Source organism: Microtus ochrogaster, unplaced genomic scaffold (assembly GCF_000317375.1).
Source record: "Microtus ochrogaster isolate Prairie Vole_2 unplaced genomic scaffold, MicOch1.0 UNK1, whole genome shotgun sequence".
In the NCBI taxonomy this organism is placed as follows: Eukaryota; Metazoa; Chordata; class Mammalia; order Rodentia; family Cricetidae; genus Microtus; species Microtus ochrogaster.
The window spans coordinates 26,390,816-26,401,905 of record NW_004949099.1 but is presented as its reverse complement, the minus strand read 5'-3'; positions in this window follow the sequence as shown (position 1 = coordinate 26,401,905).

Below are 11,090 nucleotides of genomic sequence, written 5' to 3'. Positions count from 1 at the left end.
AGTACCGTGCATAGCAACAGGGTGTATTGTATCAGACAGTACCGTGCATAGCAACAGGATGTATTGTATCAGACAGTACCGTGCATAGCAACAGGATGCTGCTGCTGAACTTGATTTTATTCAGTCCATTAGCACCATCTGTTATTCCCTTTGTTGCTGCAGCCTCTACAAGCGCTTTCCATATTCATTGTTCTGGGAAATAAAGAGAGGACGCATCAAATGCTTAAGCATCTGTATCAGAGAGATACAGTCTGGAGAGCTATGACTTTCAGTGGTAAAAACCAAGCGTCTGAGGCATAATTGGGGTTAAATCTTTTCTTTTAAGTCTAAAGGTTTCCCTTTTTAAGTATCAAGAGCTGGGAAGACTCAGAAGATAGCGTTATTCTTCAACTCTGTGGCTTTTCCTAACATAAATGAGGAACTGGCCAATCAGCTAGAAAGGAAGGGCTGAGATTCAGATCGGATGATTTCTGCCTCCATGCAAACCATAGACTGAGGCCTTTTATGGTTTAAAAGCTGTGTTAGTCATTTTTCATCATTGTGTCGACTGTCTTAGAAAAATTACTTATCAGAGAAAAGATTCATTCTGACTCACACTTTTAAGAGGTTTCTGTCCACTATTAGTTGACTGTTTTATTTCTGGCCTTTGGTGAGACAGTGTCATGGAGGACAGCGTGTGGCAGAGCAGAGATGCTTCCCCTAGGGTGGCAGGAAGCAGAGAGGACAAACAAGAAGGTCCCACTTTCTCACTTGCCCTGGCTAGGTTCTGACACCCAGTACCAGCATATTGTGAACTCATCAAGGGATTAATACACTCACTGGCTCACAGCCCCTAGGACCCAGTCACCCACAAAGGCCCATTAGCCTGGATGCCAGATTCCAGGCATGACAATAGCTAAGTTTACACTGTTGCACATTTTCTTGGTGCCTAGGGATTTAAGGTCTCATTTCAGGTGCTGAGGAGACAGCTCAGCCAGCAAAATGTTTGTGGCATAGCCACGAAGACCTGAGTTGGAACCACAAAACCCATACGCAAATTTGGATGTGAAGGTACATGCTTGCCCTCACAAAGGCAGGGAGACTGAAACACGTGGGCCACTAAGACTTGCTGGACAAGCCTAGCCTTATCGGTGACATCAAGCCAGTGGGAAACACTGCCTCAAAAAATAAGGTAGATGGATCCTGAGGAATGGCGTCTGAGGTTGACCTCTAGCCTCTCCATGCACACGTGAGCATGCATACTCTCTCCACACGTGTGAACACACACCCAAAAATGTGTGCAGGAGTGGTCATGGTATAGTTTCTACACTTAGTTATTGGTACTGGTTAATTCTTGATGTGCCATACAGCACAACACTTTGACAACAAATCTTAAGCTAAAAGCAGAACGGTAGACAAGGAGAGACAGGAAGCAGGAAACTGGAGGCAAATAAGACATTAGCTTCTGAACCAAAACCTTCATGGCAACAGTGTCTTGCATGATCTAGCACTGCCCATTCTCCATCTCTTTCCTCTGTTATCCCGCCCTATCCCTCCTGTGCTTTCTGCTCCCCTTACCCTGGCTTTCTTTCCTCTAGCACACCATCACCCTCATTTAATCATTTCTTGATGCACCACAAGCCCCCAAACATCAGTGACTAGGGTCAACTCCTGCGATTCTGGGGGTTGACTGTCCTCACCTGGGTAGCCCTTTTATCCTATGTGATGTTTGCTAGGACTGTAGCCCCATGTGACAGTTCTGCCAGACAAGACAACCTGTCCACATGGCTAACAGCAAGGAGTCCAGCTGAGGTTGTTTATCAGAGGATGCATTAGCTAGGTTTCTCCAGAGAAACAGAAAGGTATGAAAAATATTTATAGTGAAGAATGGGTTTATGGGAGTGTGAGGTTGGGAAGCCTCAAGATCTACAAAATACATTGGCAAGCTGAGACCCAGGGGAGCCAGTAAGATACTGCTAATCCAAATGCGAGAGCCGGAGGGACAGGGGAACCGACGGTGTAGTTCCCTCTAAAGGTTAGAAGACTTGAGGCTAGGAAGAAAGGGCCAAGGTTTCAAGTGAGTCTGGAGGTGGGGTGGGGGATAAGGTCTGCATCTCTAGCTCAGTGCAGTCAGGAAGTGAGAACTCTCTCTTATGCAGGAGAGAGTCATTTGTGTTGGATCTTTTAGGTTTTAAGGGGATTGAATGAGACCTACTCACACTGGGGGAGGAAATCTTTACCAAGCCTTCCAATTTAAGTGTTAATCTCATCCAAAAATATTCTTTCAGAACCACCTAGAATTTTGTGTGGTCAAATAACTGGGCTCCAGAATGCAGTCAAGTTGGCATATAAAATGGGCCATGATGGCGTGCTTATCTTCTTTCCTGGGAGATCTCCTCCCATGGTTTGATTTCTCATGGCATTATGAGGACTACCCAAGTGTGTCCAAGCAGTTTTGGCTCTGCTAAGGTTCCACATGGCAGTCACAGGACACCATGTCTGTTGATCAAAGCAAGTGACTAGACCTGAGGAAGACAGGCTCTACCTCTCCATGGGAAGGGTTGGCAAACACTCAGCGGCTGTTCCTTAAACCCTTTCAAGTTTTGAGGCTTTTCTGTGTACTGTCTTCCAGTAATCCTTTCCTTCCTTCCCTGTTCTCTTGGTCTAGCTCACCTCCTGGGTCTTAGCTTCCCTCTTTGTTTCTGGGTAGACTTTCCTGAGCTCCACTCACAAAGCTTAGAAACAGGGCAGGTACCAGGTCCTTTGCCAGCTCACACTGCTGTCATTGCACTTTATCCCCACTATGCTTGGTTATTCATGCAGAGATGCACTTCACCAAGGTGTCTAGTCCTACTGTGTTTGCTGGTGGTGTTGGTGGTTGGGGGTTGGGGGGGCGGTTTTAAAGCGATCCTTAAAGGGGAAGGCCTGGGTAAAGGTTCTAGTTCTGTCTCTTACTATCCATACAGCTTTGGACAGGCTGAGCTATGAAAGCAGAAGAATAATAAAGTCCCTTCCATGCTGGAATGAGTGGAGCAGATTTCAAAGCCCACCGCAGATGTTGACACACTACACATAAAATGAACTGCTTTTTCATTTCCCCTTCCCACTTTTTCTCAATAGGAGAAAGCCAACAATAAGTGCCTTCAAATTTTGGTATCTATGGGATACATTAGTCCTTAGCTGTGATTCCTTGGTGTGGAGATGAAGCTTGGGGCAAGAAAGAGAGAGCCCGATGCGCCTGCAGTCGGGGTGTAATAACTGCAGATGTATAGGTTCAGATAACCTTCTGTGCCTTATGATGGGAGGTAGAGACCTGATGGGGCTCCCTACTTGAGACTATCATGCTTCACTCTAGAGTGCTGTGAGGTTTTCCTTTGAAAAAGTCACATGACCAAAGGGCAGCAAGGAGAATGTAGGATGAGGAGAAAATATGTTGGCTTCTAGTCTGCTTAACCAAGTTTGGCCTGTAGAACTTGTGTGTCCTAAAGAGCCAAATTTCATTCCCTACCCTAAGAACAATCAGACAAGGATGATGTCACCCCTGTCTTCAGACTATAGTATAATATAAAGTCAGAAGATCTGGAAAAAAAAATCAAAACATCCAAACAAACAAAAATCTAAAGTCAATATGACCAATTTCATATAAGCGGACGAATGCTGCTCTAGAAATCCTTGTCACTTTAGCTTAGCAGGGAAGCCATCAAAGAACATTTGGGTTATAGCAGAAGGACCACAACCTATTTGAACAGGCCAAGGATGTGCTCAAGTGAGGTTAACAATGGGCTAAAGTCCAGAAGTTCATGATGAAATATAAAAGAAAAAAACAATAATTTATTCCCTTAAAAACTAATGGATGGGGCTGGGTGTCATGGCATACACCCATAATTCCAGCATTTGGAAGGTTGAAGCAGGGGAATCATGGGGCTGATGTGGGCCATTCTGAGCTATGCGATAGGATCCTGTCTTAGATAGACCACCAATAACACAAACAAAAAAACAAATTAACAACAAAATGAAAACCCCTACTAAATTCAAGGGGGAAGAATCAGCATTTTAAATAAAAGGAAAGAGCTAAGCATTTTATCTGGTTTTTTTTTTTTTTAATTTCTGGCAGGCACTAGTTCTAGGTAACTAAATAGTAGGTAAGAAAAAATTCCTGTTTGCAGAAGCATAATAACTAATAAATTAAAAGGCAGGCTGAGTGAGAGTGCCCCCATTTGACAACTCCTGATGGTTTAATGGATCTCGATTTTAAGCAATAATAGCTGCTGACATTGCAAAAAAAGGAGATAGCCAGTCATTACCCACTCTCCATGGAAGTCCATAAATGCCACCTATGACGTAAGTTCAGAGGGCGATTAAAGCTGAATTTAATCAAGTGTTCAGATCAGGAATCAAATAAATTTCTTCTACAAAAGCCCACATCAGTAATATCTGGGGTGTTGTGGATCACAGGCTCTACGGTATGAACACTTGGCTCTGTTACCATAGCTTAGACATAGCCATGGAGAATATGTAAATAAATGGGTGTAGCTGTGTACTAATAAAACTTTATAAATAAAGACGGGTCATGGGTTAGGTTTGGCCTATCAGTCATGCTAACATATACAGAAAATATAGAAGACAGAAGAAATAATAATCAGAAAAATCTAGGATGTAGGAAGATATATAAAAAAGATCCAGTTTCATCATAAATTATGAGAGAGAGAGAGACAGAGACAGAGACAGAGAGACAGAGAGAGATACAGACAGAGACAGAGAGATGGACCAGCTTTGACGTTGTAGACTGGGCCCTTCATCAGGCAAATAATCAAAGAGGTGACAACTGCCATGGAGAGGCCATCACAGGATCAAGGAACATGCAACTTTTTGTTGTTGTTGTTGTTGTTGTTACTTTGTTTTCTTATAATTCTTGTTTGTTTAAAGAGGACACTTTCTAGTTGTTTCCAGATAGAAAGAGAATAGCTGGCCTGGGAGCCAAGGAGGAAGGCCACCTAGAGCCCACCAAGACTAGCACATGTTAGCAGGGAAAATGGAACACCAAATCACTATCAGAAGTTCACTTGACATTGTGGGAGCTAAACCAGACCTAGTAAATGGTTCACAAGAGGAGACACGTTACTCACGAGAGCACAATGTGAACAGTCAGAAAAATTAGAAAGAAAGGACATGTCTGGAGTCCTGCTTCCCAGTGAGCTTTCCTCTGTTCAGCCAGATGTCCTTGCAATTCTTGTTCTTGCACTTAAGTTATGCATAGCTGTGTTTAGATCTGTCCCAGCTGAAGTCTGATTTTGTGTACTAGGCGTACTCTAAGCCTTTCTGTCCTGTGATGTTACTCTATTGCTTCACAATAACTTTTACATTTGCATAATATTATTATATCAATTTAAATCTGCCACCGTTTTATATAAGCAATCCCTTACTTTTAGGTTTTCAGGCTGATTCCAATCTTACATTGTAATGAAAGTATTAAAATAACTACTTTCCCTCTTTTAGGCTATTGCCCTACTGTTATTAATATTTGTTATTGTCACAGAAAAAATAAATTTGCTGAAGCAAAGACATTAATATTTTTAAGGCTATTAAAACAGTGAAAATTTGCTTTTCAAGAGAATATCCATTACCACAGCCCCAGCATAAATGCTCTGGCTTGACTCTGCCTCTCGTGTGTCCCAGGGGGGTTGTTACTAGGTTCCTTGCATCGTCAGACATTGGGCCTCCCCTGCATCTCCCTGGATTTCCTTTGTGCCTTCTCTTGGAGAACTTAGGGTTAGGAAACCGGCACTTCTTGAATGCAGTCATTTTTGATGTCTTTTCTGCTGTCTTTTCCTTTAGAGCGTTTGATGGATTTTCTGAGTTCCAGTGTTGTGAGTGCTCAATCATCTTTGTTCAATTGTGGAAATCTTCACCACACCCCAGCTCAGCATCAGAATTGTTTTTAAGACTTTTGTTAACATCCATCCATCCATCCATCCATCCATCCATCCATCCATCCATCCATCCAGTCATTGTGTATAATGGAGGTCAGAAGACAACCTGCCAAAGTCAGTTCCATCCCTTCACTCTGTGGGTCCCAGGGATTAAACTCAGGATGTCAGATTCCTTTATCTGCTGTGCTGTCTCACCAGCCCCAGAATTCTATTCTGTTTCCTTGAATTCTACTCTCTTCCCTTGGCAGGTATGTCTGCTGTGAGATGGAACAGCTTGTTCTTGTAACAGACTCACAGTGATGCTGACCATTGAGTAAGCCACCCAGCCCCTCTGCTCTCCTGTGAGTAAGTCAGGGCCCGCAGTGAATCCAGCTTTCCTTATGCAGCCAGCATAGTGTACTGTTACCTTTCTCTGCATTCTTAGATTTTTAAAAAAATTGAGTTAAGATCTCCTTATGTAGTTCAGGCTGGCTTTGAACTTACAATCAGCCTGCCTTAGCCTCCCGAGCACAGAGATGACTGGTGTGTGGTATCATGCCTGACCCCGGTTCTTAGATTTTCAGTGTTGAGCCTTGAGTAGAAGCCTCCCTGTGAACTGTTCTTCCCTGCTGTCCACTGTTAGTAACATGCCTGCTCCTGTGTGTGGAGAGTTTTTTTGTGGCCTAGGAGCTGTGAGAAGGATGCTTGTTTGGTCTTCATGAGAAGTCTGCGGGTGCTACTAATGTTTCCACCGCCTCTCTTCTCGCTGTCAGAAGGACGGAGACATGGAGGGCAAGCGTGGAAAGTAGTTTCGCCAAGATCATAAGTGCACTCAGAACTTGAACTGGAGCTTTGACTGTAAACCAGACATTTTCACCATGGTCTTGTGTTTCGATGCACTCGATTGGATAGGAAACAGCAACAGAAGGCAGCTCAGAGGAGAGACTTCTCAGCCCCTGCCTGAAGCCAACTGCAGTGCGAACATTTCCCAGGGGCAAAGGCAAGGCTCGGTGAAGACGAGTCCAGGGCACAGAGACCTGGTTCATGTCTGGAAGGCAAGAACATTGATCTGGCAATGCTCTTGGGGCTGTGAGGAGAGCAACCCAGGGTGGGGGTGCAGGGGTAAAGAACAGTCCCAGTGAGAACAGCAGTCCAGGCAATATGTCCCTTGGGGCTAGTGTCTTTGTCTCCACTTTGGCTTCCCCCGGTTGTCATGAGGGACAGATGGGCCAGCGGTATGACCAGAATATAACTCAACCATTCTGCTTGTTGGTGCTAATTATACAAAGGCTGGGAAAGAGGGGAAACCCTGACTATTGATTCCCCACCACGTCAGCTCTTTTCATCTCTGTATCTGCTGCTCATATTCACATCTCCCTCACATGTTCCTTCCTGCTGGCCACTGGCCAACAGATGACCCTACCCAGGGCTTTACCAAGGAAATGGACGGCCAGGTGAAGCTGCCCATTTCCCTCCCTATGTCCCTGGGTTCTACACCTGCCCACCTGACCCGTTCCCACCAGAGGCCAGTGTCAAGATCCTGTCCTAATCAAGACCTTCTCTCCCGCAGTCGCCTCTCTCCACGTGGGAGTGTTTCATAGTCAAGCATGCTGTTCTAGAAAACTCCATCTTGGGAAAACCCCGAGTAAGACCCTCCACTGACAGCTCCCTCTGTCCTCTTTTCCAGAACCCACCTCTCTGCATTGCTCTTGCTGCTCCCTCCTGCTGACTTCCTTTTTCCTTTGCTGGCACTGGCAGTTTCTGTGTACCTTTTGGGGATCTATTTCTGCTACTTGGTCCAGCTAAGTGCTGGGGCCCTAAGGCTCTGGGGTCTGCATATTTCACCTGTCTGCGTGCTTCTTCCTCCCCGGTAATTTACACAGCTGCCTTCTTGCTGACACCCCAGGTCCACCCCTTCCCTCTGAGTTACAGAACCATTTTCCTGAATGGTCCCATGGCATCCATCCTGCAGTGGATGTTTACTGGCACTCTGAAAATGCGTGTCAAACCAGAACCCTGTTGTATTTATTTAATTTTTGCTTCTCCTCATTGAGTCTAACCTGTTCTCTATGCTGGCTGCCTTGCAAAGCTTGGGTAGAAGTAGAGTGAGGAGAAGCCAAGCGCAGGAGAAGGGAGGTATCACTGGCGTTCTGTAGACTAGAAAGGAGCTGTCTCATTGGGTCCCGGTTACATCTGGGCCCTCAGAGGTTAAAGCAACCCAATGGGTGCTGTTGTAAGCTCCAGGGAGGATGTAAACCAGATGTTTGTCTCCCGCGGCTTCCCTCATTATGACTTCCTGTAGATAGGGTGAGATCCACGTTCTTCGTCACGGTGTCTAACTTTTGGCCCTCATCCTTTGTCTCCACTCCTCTTCTACACATGATGCCGCAGCCACGTACTCCTCTGTAACTCAGCCCTGCGGCGTACACGCTGGCCTCAGAGCTTTGCAATGCTCTTCTCTAGGCCTTTGCTAGAGCTCTTGGTGAGGCTGAGTTCTTTCTGTTCTTCAAGAGCCAGTTAGGATAGCATCTCTCAGAGGTCCTTTTTCCTGACTACTTTATTCTAATCTGCCACCGTGTCTGTTTTTTTTTTTCCGGTATTGCCCTGAGTCTAGCCATCTTATTTACAGAATGTTTGTTCCCTGGTGGAACATAAATTCTATGAAAGCAGGGTTTGGTTTCATGTTACAGCCTTATCCCTGGCGCTTTGCAGGCTTACGTATCATAAAACCTAAAAGGATTTTTATTTTTATTAGGTGATTGGACTAGGGCTGTAGCTCATTTGGTAGAGTGCTTGCCTCCTCTACATGAAGCCCTGGGTTCAATCCTCAGCATCACATAAACAGAGTATGATGGCGCCTGTCTTGACATCCCAACTACTCAGGAAATTGAGGAATGAGGGTCAAAAGTGCAGGGCCATCCTTGGCTGCAATAGAGGTGGAAGCTGACCTGGACTAGAGACCTATCTAAAACTAAGGTGAATGAGTGTTCTTTGGAGACAGCCTTAATTCACAAGGGCCAACAACTGTGCATATCAATGCTTCTTAGTTTCAGTGAACATGCAGAACACCTACATTCTGGAAAAAGGAGATTCTGCTTCTATGCTCCTGGGAACACTGGGATTCTGCATGGCTGTCAGGTACCCTGGTGAAACCGGTACCCAGGCATGTCAAACAGCAGAGCGTTTACAAGTGTATAACCAGGGTGCTATTTAACAACGATCTAAGTCTTGTTTCTCTGTCAGGAAGGAAAATGCCCACAGATAATCCTTACCCTTTACCCATGAGTCTTTCCTACGTGATAGCTGTATTGTCTGTATAGTCATTTTGGGTCTCTTGTTTTTCACGTATCTGAGTATCTTTAAAAGTCAAGACTGCTTTTCAGAATCCAGTCACCAATGGGCTTTCCACACCTCAAGACTGCAGCAGCTTCCACATGTGTACCTCTGGTTTGCCATGACCCAGGGAAGGGATGGCGTCCACCGGGGACATCTGATGTCCAAGAGTGGCCTTGGCCTGGAGTGGGAGGAGATCCCACCAGTGATGGCCTGCAATCGCTTTTACAATTAGCTAATGTCTCTGAGACTTTGAGTCACCAGCTTCTGGTGAATCACAGACGATTGTGTCCATTGAGACTTCTGAGCTTTGCTCTCTGGCCTGTGTCTGGTGTCCTGCTCTGTCCCTTGTGCCAGCATCAGCCTATCCCTTTCACTTAAGCAAAAGGAGCTATGCCCTGTGTACTCAGGGCATCAGCCTAAGATCACGCCTGTCAGGCTCAATGGCTTTGGCTACAAATACTTCTTGACTCCTTAGAGCACATGCTTGTTCATGGGAAGAACAGGGCTACAGTTAGGATCATGCTTAGGTAGCCAGTCTGAAGCCCTGGATTCCTTCCCCAGCAGTGCATAAATATATCTGGGGATGAATGCCTGCAATCCAAGCTCTTGGGAAACAGAGGCAAGAGGACCAGAAGTTACAGGTATTCCTGGGCTACACAGTAAATTCATCAAGATTGAATATGGGATATGTGTGCTTGTCTCAAAAGCAAAACAAATAACCGTTCCCCTTCCCCCCCCAAAAATAAAAGAACTTTAGGGAATGATTGCCCCTCAACTGAGGTCTCAGAAAACGGCAAAGAACATCTAGGAAGAAGCCATCACTGGGGCATGATCTGGGACTTCTTATCTCACAAATACAGCCCCTCAGGCCCTTAGCAGCTGCTCCCCATATAGGCTCTCTCTAGATAGTTTAACATCCTTGAACAAAGTCTTTAAAACACTCATAGAAATTGCAAGAAAGGAAGGGGGGGTCATGAGGTCTGCAGGACAGTTGTCCCAGACCACACCACAGCTCAAACTTGCTGTCACCACTGCTTTGTGCTGAGTGTGGACCAGAGTCCACTAGGAAAGAAGGTCTTCTGGTGTGGCCAGACCTGCTCAGAGTCTGGAGGAGGCATGGAAAGAATGGCCAGCAACAGCAGCAGGTTTCTCGGGAGGATGGGCATCATTCTGAGGGGGTGGTTCCTCCCTACGTCAGTATGGCTTCTCAAAACTGTCTGGTCAGCTTCTCTGCAGTTCTCTGATGAGACAGCCTTCTTCTCTTTACTTTACCCCCAATCCACTCCAAAGTTCCTGTCTGTGGGAAAGCAGTTTCTGCACCTGTCAATCTCACTAACTTCATGCACAGATATGAAATTGGCAGCATCCTGACTAAGCTGACCTTCCCAACCTTGGGGCAGGCAGCCTCGGTCACTGTGAAGGAAAGAAGGTATAGGAAGAGGGCTATAACTCCCAATTGTCCGTTCCTGAGTGTGAGGCTCAATGTGGGGCAGTGAGGAGCAAAGTTTACAGAAAGCAGTTGGAGGTTGGCAGCTGGGCAGGGGTCCAGCCCTTGCTTCACACTGAATCAGAGATAATAGAACACAATGGGTATGGAGTCCTCTCGGCCTGCCTGGCACCATGCTAAGCACTCAGAACTCCTCATCTCACCCACTCCTCAAAGTGGACCAATGCACAGGGGGACTGACTGGTGAATTTGGTGCCACTCCTAATGTTGTCGAGCAGGTTTGTGCTTGCCCAGAGCTCTGCTGCCTCTATCAGAAGGAAGCCAAGGAGCAGAGAGAGGGAGCTCCAGAGATGGCATGGGGGCGGGCTTATTAAGGGAGGCTGACTTAATCTCCCTCCCTCCTTCCCTCCCTCCCTCCC